The sequence below is a fragment of the Callorhinus ursinus genome, unplaced genomic scaffold, assembly GCF_003265705.2.
Source record: "Callorhinus ursinus isolate GAN/ISIS: 27379988/994484 unplaced genomic scaffold, GSC_fseal_2.0 scaffold20, whole genome shotgun sequence".
NCBI classification, from domain to species: domain Eukaryota; kingdom Metazoa; phylum Chordata; class Mammalia; order Carnivora; family Otariidae; genus Callorhinus; species Callorhinus ursinus.
This window is the reverse complement of record NW_027397082.1, coordinates 24,922,602-24,935,942: the sequence shown is the minus strand read 5'-3', so window position 1 is coordinate 24,935,942 and position 13,341 is coordinate 24,922,602. Positions and strand designations below refer to the sequence as shown.

Sequence of the window (13,341 nt, the reverse complement as noted above, 5' to 3'; positions counted from 1 at the left end):
TTTCACAGAAGCATTGACTATTTAAATTAGCAAACCAACTCTCTAATTCACCTGAACCTGGAGAGCCAGAGATGTGAAGTGAGCAGAGGGAGACAGCACCAAACCAGGCCTCTGGACATTCAATCCAGATCCATCTTCATCACATGGAACTACCTTTCAACACTTCATCTTCCAATCCGAACCTGGGACTGTAGAAGGGGAAGAGGTGAGAAGGCTGACAGAAATTCAAGAAGAACTGAGGAGGAGGCCACATGGTAGGATCCACTTTCACAGGAATTGGCCGGTCCTTCCTGAGACTTGACCTCTCTCCCTGTACCCTTCTTCTGCCCTTTGCTATATAACTCTGCCTCCTCTCCAGCCTCAGATGACTGGACTGAACTCCTGATCCAGGGTTCAACCCAGAAGCTGGGCTGGGAAAGAACTGATCTGGTTCTTTTTCCTCGATATTTGGAACTAGGACAGAGAGGCTCGGTCACTTAGTCACAGGCACCAGATTTGTAAAGTGACTATCTTAAATCAGGTTCCCTCAAAGCAGAGGGATTGACTGAGGGAGTGCTTTCCTGTTACACCTGTAAGGGAGTGAGACTAAGGCAGGGGAAGGTGCTACACAGAGATGTTCTTTCAGGAGAAGTTAGCTTCAGACTGTCTCCACAGGGAACTCCAGAATGTGAATTGTACCACACAGTGTGTCCTGCCTTGAGGCAAGGAGGATGGATGTTTATACCCCCCATCTAATGGTCATTGAGCCAAGAGGATGGGGCATAACCTTTCAGACATCTCCAGTGATGAAGGTTCCCGTCGGCTAAGGACAATCCTCCAGAGAAGTATGCAAATGTAGACTGTTATAAACTAACGCCCATGGCAGCTGCAGGACGGGTACTTCAACCCAGTAAGGAGCCTCTGGGTGGAAACCAATGGCATATGCTACAGGGACAGTGACTGAGCATCTGTAAAAGCAGAGGAAGCTGGTCTGAAAGGTGAGAAGAGAATGAGGTAGAAGGTCAGAGAGAAGCAGAGGTGAGAAGCTGCATAGTCTGAGGGGGAGGGGGAGGAAGAGCAGAGAGAGAAAAGGGGAGAAAAGGAAGGGGAAGGGAGGTCTGGTGGCCCCTGTAAGGTCGCCTGAGAAAACCAGACTCTGTGAGGCTAATGTACACACATTTATTAAGTAGTACCCTTGAGATGCCACCTAGAAGGGAAGAGAAGAAAGGAGAATTTGGCAGAGAGCCGCTGAGCCGTGGTTCAATTCCAATAAAAAAAAGCCCTGTAGGGAGCTGAGATGCTCCTTCTCAGGTGTCCCAAGCTGAAGCAACGGGACCCACCAGACCTTTCCCCCTCCATGGTGATTAGTCACTGGATGTGGGCTGGAAGAAAGTATGGCCCGAGGTGAGGCTGTGTTTTAGCCACAGCAATCCCCAGAGACTAGCAGACTGTAGCAGAGACTGTTTCTGGGAGTCCTCCCAGCAGCTGGGAAAGTAAGTTTTTAATTCCTGAAAGAGGATCTGGGCAGTGCAATACAGCATCCGCCACAGGGGGAAAGAGAGAAAAGAGTGGGAGAAATTCCTAGTGACTGTCCATTTCCCGTTCATCCCTCATTACATCCAATGGCACTCCCTGCCCCTGAATTCCTTGATGTACTTCTGGAGCCTTCTAATAACAACCCTGCCCCACCATCACCACACATACACATTTGGCTTTGTTCCACATTAGTTTGAGTGGCTTTCTGTACTTGCCACACAATTATCTTCACCTAAGCAGAATGTTTAGGCGTAGTTACCTCAGTGTGGGTACGATGCTGAGTACTAGATATTTCCATCACCTTTTCCTCTGCTATTCAAACTGTGTGATTTTTTATTGATCTATCTTCAAGTTCACGGGCTGTCTTCTCTGTCATCTCTCACCTCGAATTTCTTTAAAAAGTAATATTACTCCAACTAGATCAGAGCTGCTCAACTTTTAAAAAATTTTCCAATGTTAAAAAAAACTTCCAAGTATGGAAATTAAAAAAAAAAATCTCCAATGTATTTTTGGCCAATGTCTTTCCATTGTCTTGTGGACCAATATTTTTGGAAATTAGAATAAAAATGAATAATTACCAGAAAAATGATCACATCCTTCATTATTGCGACAATGCCAAATTGCTGTAAAAGTTTCTCAACGTTTCCTCTCAACTCCTGTACTCATTCCATCCCAAACTGATTCCAAACTCCTCCTGGCCTGGCACTGGTCCTAGGACCACATCTGTAGGTATACTGCTAATCGGTGAGGGCTCAACTTACTCAACGCCGTTCTTACATGTTGATCTTCGTGTGGGATGTAGATGCATTTAAACATGATTGCTATCAGGGGCACTGGGCATCCAGGACCACCACAGGCCTAGGAAGACCTACAAGTGGCCCTATAAAGTCCTAAAGGTGGAGTTCAAAATCTGACCAGCTTCTCCTTCCACTCCAGCATCCTCCATTTCACCCACACTCCCTTCATGTTCACAACTTGCCAATCCCTGTTCATCTGAGCACGTTCGTACTTGCTTCTGTGCCTAGGCAACCCCAACAACCAACAATGCCCTTTCCCTACTCTCCTACCTTTGGACATCTTAGTCCTCATCCAACCAGCTACCTGTGGTTTCTCCTTTCTCCAGCTTTCTCAGCCCATGGCTTTTACCATAAACAAGGCTCATAATTCATTCTGCCTTGTATTATGGTTGGTTGTTGACCTATCCATCTCTCCTACCAAGTTACATATCCCTGCTGGTCAGGACTTTGTCTTAGGAGTCTGTGATTCTTCTAGCCCATCCCACCCTCTATCCCCTGGAATAGTCCTACTTTGTAGAAAATCCATAAAGCTGGTGGAAATGAAATAGCTTTAAGCCCACCAGCTTCAGCCTTCCTGTTTGCATATCTGAGAAGTGGCCTCCTCCCCTACAGCAAATTTTCAGCCTCATAAAGAATCCTGGCCATGGGTTACACCTAAAGGATAGACCTGCCAAGACCACCTGTTTCCCAGGTCTAACTGGGGAGGTCTGGAAGATAAAAGAGACACAATTTATTTCCTGAGTAAATCCTTATTCAAATACATGCGGCAAATCTACCTAAAACTTGATCCACAAAAACGAAGGATGGGAACTAATTTAATTAATCCACGGAGACCCAAAGAACAAGAAGCTTGATACTAACACTTTCAGAAAGTCTATGCCTTCGAAATTTCTATCCCCAAGAGGGATCCACATTCATGGCCAGCACTACTCAGAGATGCCCCAAGGGGAGCATCTTCCCTAGCTGAAGCTTTTAACAATAATTGTCAGCAAAACTGTGTCCCAGAAATCAGTCCTCCCAACAATGCCAGATCCCAGGACAACTGTCCTTTGTCCTTCATTCCCTTTACCCTGTCTACCCACACATATTTAATAATTCTAAAAAAAACTTTAGGAATTTTAATACTTTAATTTAATATTACAATTTATATTTTAACATTTTAATTTTATTATAATAATAGGTGGTACTTACTAAGCACTTACTATGAGCCAGGCACTATACTAAGTGCTTTATCCATATTGTCATTCCATCCTCTATGATTCTGTAATAAGAGCATTGTTTTACAAATGAGAAAGCTTAGTCTTAGAAAAGCTAAGTAACTTGCCCAATCATATAGCCAGTTAAGAAGCAAAGGCAAGACTCATTTTGGATAGTATCCATCAGTGGCACCATGCTATGAAGTGCTTAAAGACAAAATATATATACTAAAAATTCAGGACTCTGAGTTCTTCTGCAGCTGGGTGGCACAGTCAGTTGAGTGTCCAACCCTTGGTTTTGGCTCAGGTCATGGTCCTAAGGTTGTGAAATTGAGTTCTGCATCAGGCTGTGCACTCAGCACCAAGTCGCTTGAGATTTTCCCTCCCTCTCCCTCTGCCCCTCCTGCTTGTGCTCGCTCTCTCTCTCAAATAAATAAATAAATCTTAAAAAAAAAAAATTCATGACTCCTGTAAACTGCCAGATAGACACCCCAACCAAGAACCTGGAGTGTTTTAAGTATCCCAGGACTATTAATTGGTATTACACCAAAGGACACAACAAGCTCAATTGTATCAAGAACATTTCTTGAACATCTATTATAAGCAAAGTGCTATGGAAGATGGTATGAAGAAAACAAAATGAGCAAGAAGTTGTCCCTACTCTTAAAGGATTTACATACCTCTGGGGTTTATTTCTAAAAGGCAGCATGCAGAAACAACAAAAGGGGCAAAAGTAAGTCCTATAGGGATCTAAAGGAGAAGTGAAACATGACCAATGTTTTTCTTGCTTTTTGCCTGTAGATCTATCCTGTTGGTGGCCACAATATTTCTCTCTTTAGAGCAGTGGACATAGTGATTAACAACATGTGTTTTAGACTCAGGCAGACCTGGGTTTGCATTTCACTGTGGCTACTCACTAACTTTATAAACTTAGACAAGTTAATTAATCATTAATCATTTCTCCACCCAGGTTCTGATCCCTGAGGAGACATAGTGGTTAGGATGCTTTTGGTTATAAATTGTTGAAATCCAACTAAACTAGTTTAAATACAAAAATACATATAGCTTCAGAAATATCTGGACCAGATACTCAGATGATAGTTTCATAAATCTGTTTTTCTCTGACTCAATTGTTGACTTCTTTCTAAGTCAGTCTCTCCTTTCATGGTGGAGAGATACCCATCAGCAGCTCCAACAAGACATCTTGCCAGGTTTAGCTGTGCCTAATAGAAAGATGGTGCTCCTTTTCCAGTAGTTCTAGCAAAATTTTGGGGCTGATGCTCATTGGCCCAGTGCCCATCCGTGAAGCAATTGTTCTAAGGATAGAAGGCTCTGATTGGCCAAGCATGGGTCATATGCCCACCCCTGGAACCCACGGGTGAGAACCATGTGCAATGAAAGTGAGGTAAGGGTATTTCCCTAAAGTGAAATTGTAGTGCTATTAAAAAGAAAGAAAGGATGCTGAACAGGCAAAACAACAGAAGTCATCAGCCGGAGGTGTGGTCTCTGTGGAGAATCTCCATTTAGAGAGCTGGAGTTACCAGGGAAGAGACCACACCCTTAGATGTGTCTAGAATCACTTCACTAAAAGGTTTCAAAGAGTCCTTCCAGCTCTTATTTTGCAAAACTTGACAAAATACAATCTCCCATCTTTGTCTATTATTCATGATGATTCACTGCTACAATTTCTATATACATTTTTAAATGGTGTTCTCTCAAACATTCTGTTTTAAAATATTTAAATTGATATCCTCTGTTTCAAAATGATATTTTCCCAAGTGAAGTCAAGCTGCCAATTCTGATTCCGTGGCCACCCATCCCTGGGAAATAAGAACAAGCATTCCTAGATCACGTTTTGTTCTCCTGGATGTGCTTTGGCTTCAGATCAATCTTCACCGGGCAAGGGTAGCTCTCTTCTTGCTCTAATCACCTTGAGCTTGGCTTGAAGATTAAAATCTTAGAGGCTCTTTATTGGCCCACTACTTTTCCTGACTTAGCTTTCCCATAGGTATCTAGGCATTAGCTGGAAATTGCCATAGATCAATCTAACCAGAGAAGAGAAGAACATAAAACACTGACTTCTGTTAATAATGGTTCCCGGAGGGGCGCCTGGGTGGCTCAGTCATTAAGCGTCTGCCTTCAGCTCAGGTCATGATCCCAGGGTCCTGGGATCGAGCCCTGCATCGGGCTCCCTGCTGAGCGGGGAGCCTGCTTCTCCCTCTCCCACTCCCCCTGCTTGTGTTCCCTCTCTCGCTGTGTCTCTCTCTCCCTCTGTCAAATAAATAAATAAAATCTTTAAAAAAATAAATAAATAATGGTTCCTGGACCTGGTTTCCCCCCCAGAACCTCCTAGAAAGCAAACTAACTATACAGGTTCCTGGGACCCCCACCTCAGGGCCACTGAAACTGAATCTTCAAAGAATAGGACCCAGGAATTTTTATTTTTAAACATTCCTTAGGTCATTGTGATGTTGCTAGCCCATCACCAGTTCACTAGCTGGGCCTCTGCTCTAAATAACCACATTGAACTGATCAGTGGCATGTCAGGAGCAGCAAGCCTGTGGTTACAAAAGTTGGCCAAAAGCTTTGGAACATGCTAGCTTTAAGGATTACCTAGAGCAAGACATTGAGTTTCTTTCGGCCTTAGTTTTCTCTATAAGATATTGGAACTGGATCAGGTCAACCTACAGATCCTTAGAGCTCTGAAAAGTCTGTAACTCTCTGTTATAATGGAGAAAAAAGTGGCTTGGAAGTTTAGAGATCTTGGCCCAATACAATGGCCTTAATAGTTTTGTGACCTTGAGAAGTCACTTTCACTCTCTGGCTCACAATTTCTTTTCTTTAAAAATTAGTTAGTTGAATCAAAAACTAATGATGTAATGTACGGTGATTAACATAACAATAAAAAATTAAAAAATTAAAATTAGTTGAAATAAATGAGTTATAATACTATGAGAGCTATAACAATTAAGCCTTAGATAATTGTCCAAAATAATCTGTCAAAATGTACAGTATGAACAAGCCAAGGTTGATCATAACTTCCTGTTGACTTGGGTTTGCTGGGTTGAGAATCTGCAAGCAGCCTTTGGTATGTTGGTGTTTAATGGATATGACATTTCACTACACCAAATGGGAATGGAATATTTTTAGCACAGAATTCTCTAAGTTTTAGTAAAGAGGGCTTGTTCTGTGAATGGAGTGTGAACAAGCAGAGATACTATTTTAAAAGACCAAATATGACCCCCCTCCCCATCACAAAATAGTCATATGTGTACATATTTTCACCACAAAGCTTGAAGAACTTACCACTTTTTATATCTTCTAAAAGGCAGTATTACATCTACTTTAATAACTCTACTGGCTCACACACACTCCTCCTTTCTTTGCATGGCCTGCCTATTTATGATTAATAGGCTAAAATATTGTTAATGATTGAAAGCAATAATAATAGCTACCATTGGGATGCCTGGGTGGCTCACTTGGTTAAGCGTCTGCCTTCGGCTCAGGTCATGATCCCAGGATGTTGGGATCAAACCCCACATCAGGCTCCCTGCTCAGCGGGGAGCCTGCTTCTCCCTCTCCTGCTCCCCCTGCTTGTGCTCTCTCTCTCTCTCTGACAAATAAATGAATAAAATCTTAAAAAAAAAAAAAACAGCTACCACTTATTGAGCACTTACTATGTGTAGAACATGTGCTGAATATTTTATATGTATTTAGTCATTCAACCTCTGCAACAATGTTATTGTTATCAATTTTTTAAAAGAAAAAATGGAAGTTCAGAGATGTAGAGAAGTCTACCTAGGGCATGCAGCTAACAGCAGAACCAGGATTCAAACCAGGTCTCTCTGCAATCGGAGCCCTAGTGATTGACTTACACTGATATACTCACACTGATTGTTATCTGTCAGGATAACCTGGGTTATTTTGTAATACTTCAGTAGCACTCAAATATTACTGGCTTAAAATAATAAAGACTTATTTCTTGTTCATGTTACTGAGAGCACTGTTCCAAGTCATCATAATCTGCATGCACTGATTCATGCATTGATAGAATAGCTACTATCTGGGACATTACTAAGTAACAATATCAGAGGAGAAAAGAGCCATGGCAAAGTATGCATGACAGCTACTATTGCTTTTATTGGATTTCTTTATCTGATTTTTTTAAAAATGATTTTCTTTTATTTTTTTATAACCACGCCCAACTAGCTTGTTTTATTGGAGAAGGGCATGTGGAGTTAACAACGTGAAGACAGTTGGGACCTGAGGTCAGGAAGAACACCCTCCCCTCCCCATATGTGGCCACTGCTTCAAATAAAAAATAACCAGCTATGGGGACGCCTGGGTGGCTCAGTTGTTAAGCGTCTGCTTTCAGCTCAGGTCATGATCCCAGGGTCCTGGGATCGAGCCCCCCGCATTGGGCTCCCTGCTCGGTGGGAAGCCTGCTTCTCCCTCTCCCACTCCCCCTGCTTGTGTTCCTGCTCTCGCTGTCTCTCTCTCTGTCAAATAAATAAATAAAATCTTTAAAAAAAAAATATCCAACTACGGGAGAGCCGATGCGACAGTGACTGAGGGTGGGGAAGGGAACACGGAACCCCAGGGCAGCAGAAGAGACCATGAGTGTGCTGGGGGGGCTCCAAGGCAGTGGCAGTACAAGTAACATGAGTAGGACTCTCTGTATCTTCCACATAGGTCTATGTAAATATATAGAGAGAAGTAGTTTGCTTTCCCTTGCTCTCTGCTTTGCTCCAGCTACTTGCTACAGCCCCAGCTCTTCTTTCCACATGAGGGCAAAGGGAAGAAGATGATGAGCAAGTCATCACCAAACTGTGATCAGACCCACACATCCAACAGCTTCTGGATCTTCTGTGCTATTACAGGATTTTTTAAGTGTTCAGTGAGTGTCTGGGGGTCCTTCTGCATTGGTGGGTCACTCATTATTCGCTGCACCTCCATGCTGTCATGTCAGTTCTACTGAGCCATCATACAGCGTTGGTAACCGTCTGCCACCTCCTTACTGTTGGAGTCCAGATCTAACGCCTTCCAGTAAACATCCATGGCTTTTGTGTAGTTCTTCATCTCCTCTAGGGCAGCTCTTTGCCGTGTGTAACCCTTGATGAGGGTTGGCTCCAGCTGGATACATTCCTCACAGTCCTTGAGCCCCAGCCGAAACTCCAGGAGTTTGGTGTAGCAGGCAGATTGATTGCTGTACAATTTGGCATCTCTTGGGTTCCATTTGATGGCTTCTGTATAATGCTTCATGGCCTGGGGAAAGTCCCCTTTCTGAAAACATTCATTGCCTTTGTTCTTCTCCTCCAAGGCCAGGTCAGGGCTTAAATAGGCCAGCCACTCTTGGTCCTTGAGAATTTTCTCCACTTGTTGGCATTTCTTGAGCACACCTGGTGTTCAGGGCTCTGCCAAAGACTTGTTATAGAAATGGATGGCATCCTTGCACTTTTCTTCTTTGGAGTAGGAGTTGCCATCTAAGGCTATACCACCCCGAATGCACCCATTCTCATCTAAAGTAGGAGTTGCCAATTCAGGAATAAGCTTTGGCAATCCGTCAGTAGTCTTGGTCTTCTCACCCCACCTCAACGGCCTTCTCAAAAAGCTCCCGGCATTTACTGTAGTCGCCCTTCTCGAAGTACACAGCTGCTTGGTTGGTCGTGTAGGGCATGTTGGTGGGATCTAGGTCCTTGGCTCTGTCATAGCACTTCAAGGCTGTGTCAAAGTCTTGTCTTGTAGGCCTCACTCCCCAATTCTTTTTCTTTCAGTGCCTGTTTCTTCTTCTGGGGAAGATTTTCTTTCACTGGCTCTGGCTTGGTGTCCTTTTTGGGAGGAGGTGGTAGTGGAGCTGTTGCAACTCCCTCCTCCTCATCCGTACTGCCCAGATCGACTCCCAGCAAGACACTGAGAGCAGCCATGATCCGGGGATCTTACAGTTTCGTACCTAGGTCACACGGCTTGTTTCACAGTTGCTCTATCAGTTGCTGGTAGGTAGGATCAATGAGCAGCATCCTTGTCCTGGGATCACTCTCCAACTTCTGGTACAGAAGCGGCATGTTGAAAGGACTCATGAATTTCCTCTCTGCACCACGGGGCCTCCATATTCCGTAAGCCCTCTTTGAGCTGAGGATTATTTGCTTCATGTTTTAAAGCTTCTTTGTAGGTTCCCTTGGCTTCTTCAGATCAGTGTAAGAACTCAAGAGCTACTGCTTTCTGTGAATAGCCCTTGCCCCAGTCCGGCTTTAATCAATAGTTTTGCAGCCACCCTCATAAGCCTTCTGGTAGTCACCTTTCTTGGCGTAGGCTACTGAGCAATTGCTGTAGAGCACGTGGTTCTGGGGATCTAACTTAATTGCTTCAGAGTAGCACTGTTGCCCGCACTCAGGGCCTTATTGCCCTTCACTTTTAGCTCATTTACTTGCTTCATAGCCTGGCCTGGAACCCAGTTGAATCAATTCCATCCACTCCATATTCTCAACCCTTAAAAATTATTTTCATTTAATATTTGGATAACTTTTTTCAAGGGAAGTTTCCCCCCAAATAGAGAGCTTAAAAGGGCCTAACCCCTTGGAGATATCACTGTTAGTTTGATGAAGATTTTACTATCTTGTCTTCCTAATCTGATGCCAATATGCCGGGTAGTTATTAATGACATGAGCCAGATGTCTCATATTTATAACATTTACACTGGTGTAGGGCCAAAGTGCAGACCGCTTATATCTACACACATCAGCTAAAAGGCTCCTCTATGACAAAGAAGAAAGGTTACATGGTAGGTGAATTCTCCCAGAAGCACAGCGCAAGCGTGGCACTGCTGGCCTGCACTGATGTGCTAGGAAGGGCCAGAGGGGCCAGCCCAAGATTCTGAGGAGGTCTACAATGTACAATAAAATTTGGCATGTGTTACTAGTCCCTGATAACCCAGCACATTGGGCTATCTCAACCTAGTCTCCCTTATCTTCAGGATACCCAATTTCACCTCCATCAGCTTCTTTCCAAACCTTCTCCCCTTCACTTTTTGTTTAAAGGGTCAACTTGATGCTGAGATTTGAGATTTCTGCAATGCTCAGCTACTGCTTCAAGGGTGCTATAGTAGATGAATCATAACAATAACAATTATTATTATGCTATAGAAAGAGGTTTTCTCTTTAGAGGCTCCCAAATAGAAACTATCATAATATGTGGGAGCAAGGTCAAGAGATACCACCATCTGATAACAAACTGAATGAGTCGGGGCATAGTTGATGAGCTCAGACATTTCCTGGACATATTTCAGGGCCCTTCCCAGAAATAACCCATTATCCATTGTGATGGGTGCCAGAATCATTCTCCCGGGCATGTTAGATAAACTCTACGTGGAAGCTGCTGGCTCCATGCCAGCCTCCTTAGTAATAAGAGGGTTTGGTACCTCCTTAATAATAAGAGGGATTGTGGAGGAAGAAGAGTTGGAGGGTAAGAATTGCAGTCTCTTGGGGGCGAGCGACAAGACCCAATGGTTAACAGGCTGAATATGCCCACTGTGGCCAGCAGAGGGCAGCAGAACCAGACTACTCCTACAGGTGGCCCCTGTGACCCCGGGGCAACTGCTGTGGACATGCGTGCTCCAGGAGACCAGGACCACAAAGGGTAGTCCCTAGAAAAGGTACAGCTAAAGTGGGAAAGGAGGTTTGGGGGAAGAGATTTCCTTCCCAGTGATGATATTCTTCCCTGAAATCAATCCACGGTCCAGCCTCCTGGAAGATGAGATTAATCTTCCGAAGCCTGGTCATCCCAAGAGAAACAGAATAGCAATTTGGATCACGCAAAGCTGAAGACTAGAACATAAACTCCTAATGACTCAATCAAGATAGAAACAATTCATTAAACTCAGCCTGAAACAGTCACCCATGCTTCCTTGTATGCCCCAACAGATTTAACATCACATTGCCCATGCCCCCAATGTCCACCACCTCTACAACAAAGAGGGATAATATAAACACAATGCTCTCATCTTCCCAACAGATCTCCTGCCCTCCATCTTCTTTTCCAGAAGGTCAGTGTTCTCACTCAGAGGGTGGTGAGTACGGGCAATACACACAGCGAGGACCTGCTCCATTGCCTCCCGTTCTTTGGTTAAGCCAGAGATGACTGAGTATAGTTGAATTTTACTGCCCTTGAAAAATAGCAAGGCTCCTTACATCTCACCTGTAGAGGTAGGGTCAAGGGCAGCATACCACTACGAATTATTCCTAATAAGATGACTGTCCCAAAGGGTCGGGGCAGATGCTCAGATGCTTAAAGGAAATGATGACTAGCTTTGTTATCAGAAATATAAGTCTAGGGCGCCTGGGTGGCTCAGTTGGTTAAGCCACTGCCTTCGGCTCAGGTCATGATCCTGGAGTCCCGGGATCGAGTCCCGCATCGGGCTCCCTGCTCAGCAGGGAGTCTGCTTCTCCCTCCGACCCTCCCCCCACTCATGTGCTTTCTCTCTCTCATTCTTTCTCTCAAATAAATAAATAAAATCTTTAAAAAAAAAAAAAAGAAAAGAAATATAAGTCTAACCGGGCAAAAGCGTTGCTGGCAATGGATTTCCAGCCCTTCCCCTGGCCCTGTAAGCTAAAGAAGGTTCTTCCTTTTTCTCTTCAGTTCCTTCCTTTCCCACGGTCCTCCCAGCAGGCTCCTGTTTTAGGGGCTCTCATGAGGCAGAGTTGGGAGGAGAATAACACAAAGAAACTCACAGATCAGGCTGAAGGAGCGTGTCCAAATCTGTGTTCTAGAAGAGAGAGGCCCAGCAGCAGCTGTGGAAGGGGGAGTGGGCGGGCGAGGACATGGGGATTCTAAGTGTTTCTGTGAGTTACAGCCTTTCCTGACATTAAAAAAAAAAAAAAAAAATGTTGCTCGACTGTGTTCATTTGGTGCAGATCTTCTTTGAGAATGGACCCTGTGAATCATAGTTTCAATAGAATTATGGAAGACGCTAACATAATTCTGCCTCTTCCTTTGAACGATCATTTGCATAATTTGAGTAGGTTATCCTGTAGCTCATGAGGAGCATGGAAAATTACCTAACTCACAGAATCTCAGCACACCAAAAGCCGAGCAAATCAAAAGCCAAAAATACTTATCAAAACTCTGCTGTTTCTGATCTTTGTTTCCACGTTGTTACACCTAAAGCTTTTTAGAATCATCTTTGCTGCTTGAAAACTGTTGGAGATAGTTCCACTCCATCTCTCTTGGAAAGTTTCTTTTTCTAGGGACCGTTAGCTTTACCATCTCATTACACAGCTCGAGGCTGTCCTCCGAAACCTCTCACTATGACCCAGACTGACCAGGCTGATGCCTTCTACGCTGACGCCTCCCCCACGTGACAGAGCCAGTGATCTTGGTTCAGTGCCTTTTTCTGCCCTGGAGGGACCCTTTTAACTTCCAGAATTGAAGGCATTTAAAGAAGAAAACAGTTGCTGGGTGTTATTATAGCCCCAAGGCCAAAAGACACTTAATTAATTAAATGTTACATGTGGGTTTAGGGTGACACCAGAGTAAGAGGCATGGGGACAACAGTGGCTTTTCCTCCTTAAAAAAGGAAAACAAACAGAAGAGGTAACATTACCTAGGGAAAATCTCCTGGTTACAGATAGAATTTTGATACGTGAGCAGCTGGGATTTCCTTCTCTCCCAGACTTTCTTCCTCATTGGAGGAAGATGAGGGCAGACATAACTGAGAAGAGCTAGAATTCACTGGGGAAATTACCTCAGAAACCAGCTATAGATAAGGGCACCAAAGAAACAGGTCCGCCTGTAACCATGGTGACAAGCAGAGGAAGTAAGGGGTGGGGAGAGGAGGGAGC

At 44.0% G+C, this 13,341-nt stretch overlaps 1 pseudogene; it reads right to left on the bottom strand.

Annotated features, from left to right (window-relative positions):
• Positions 1–8,341: 8,341 nt before the first annotated feature.
• LOC112830573 (stress-induced-phosphoprotein 1 pseudogene) lies at positions 8,342–9,941 on the bottom strand (annotated as a pseudogene).
• Positions 9,942–13,341: the final 3,400 nt, after the last annotated feature.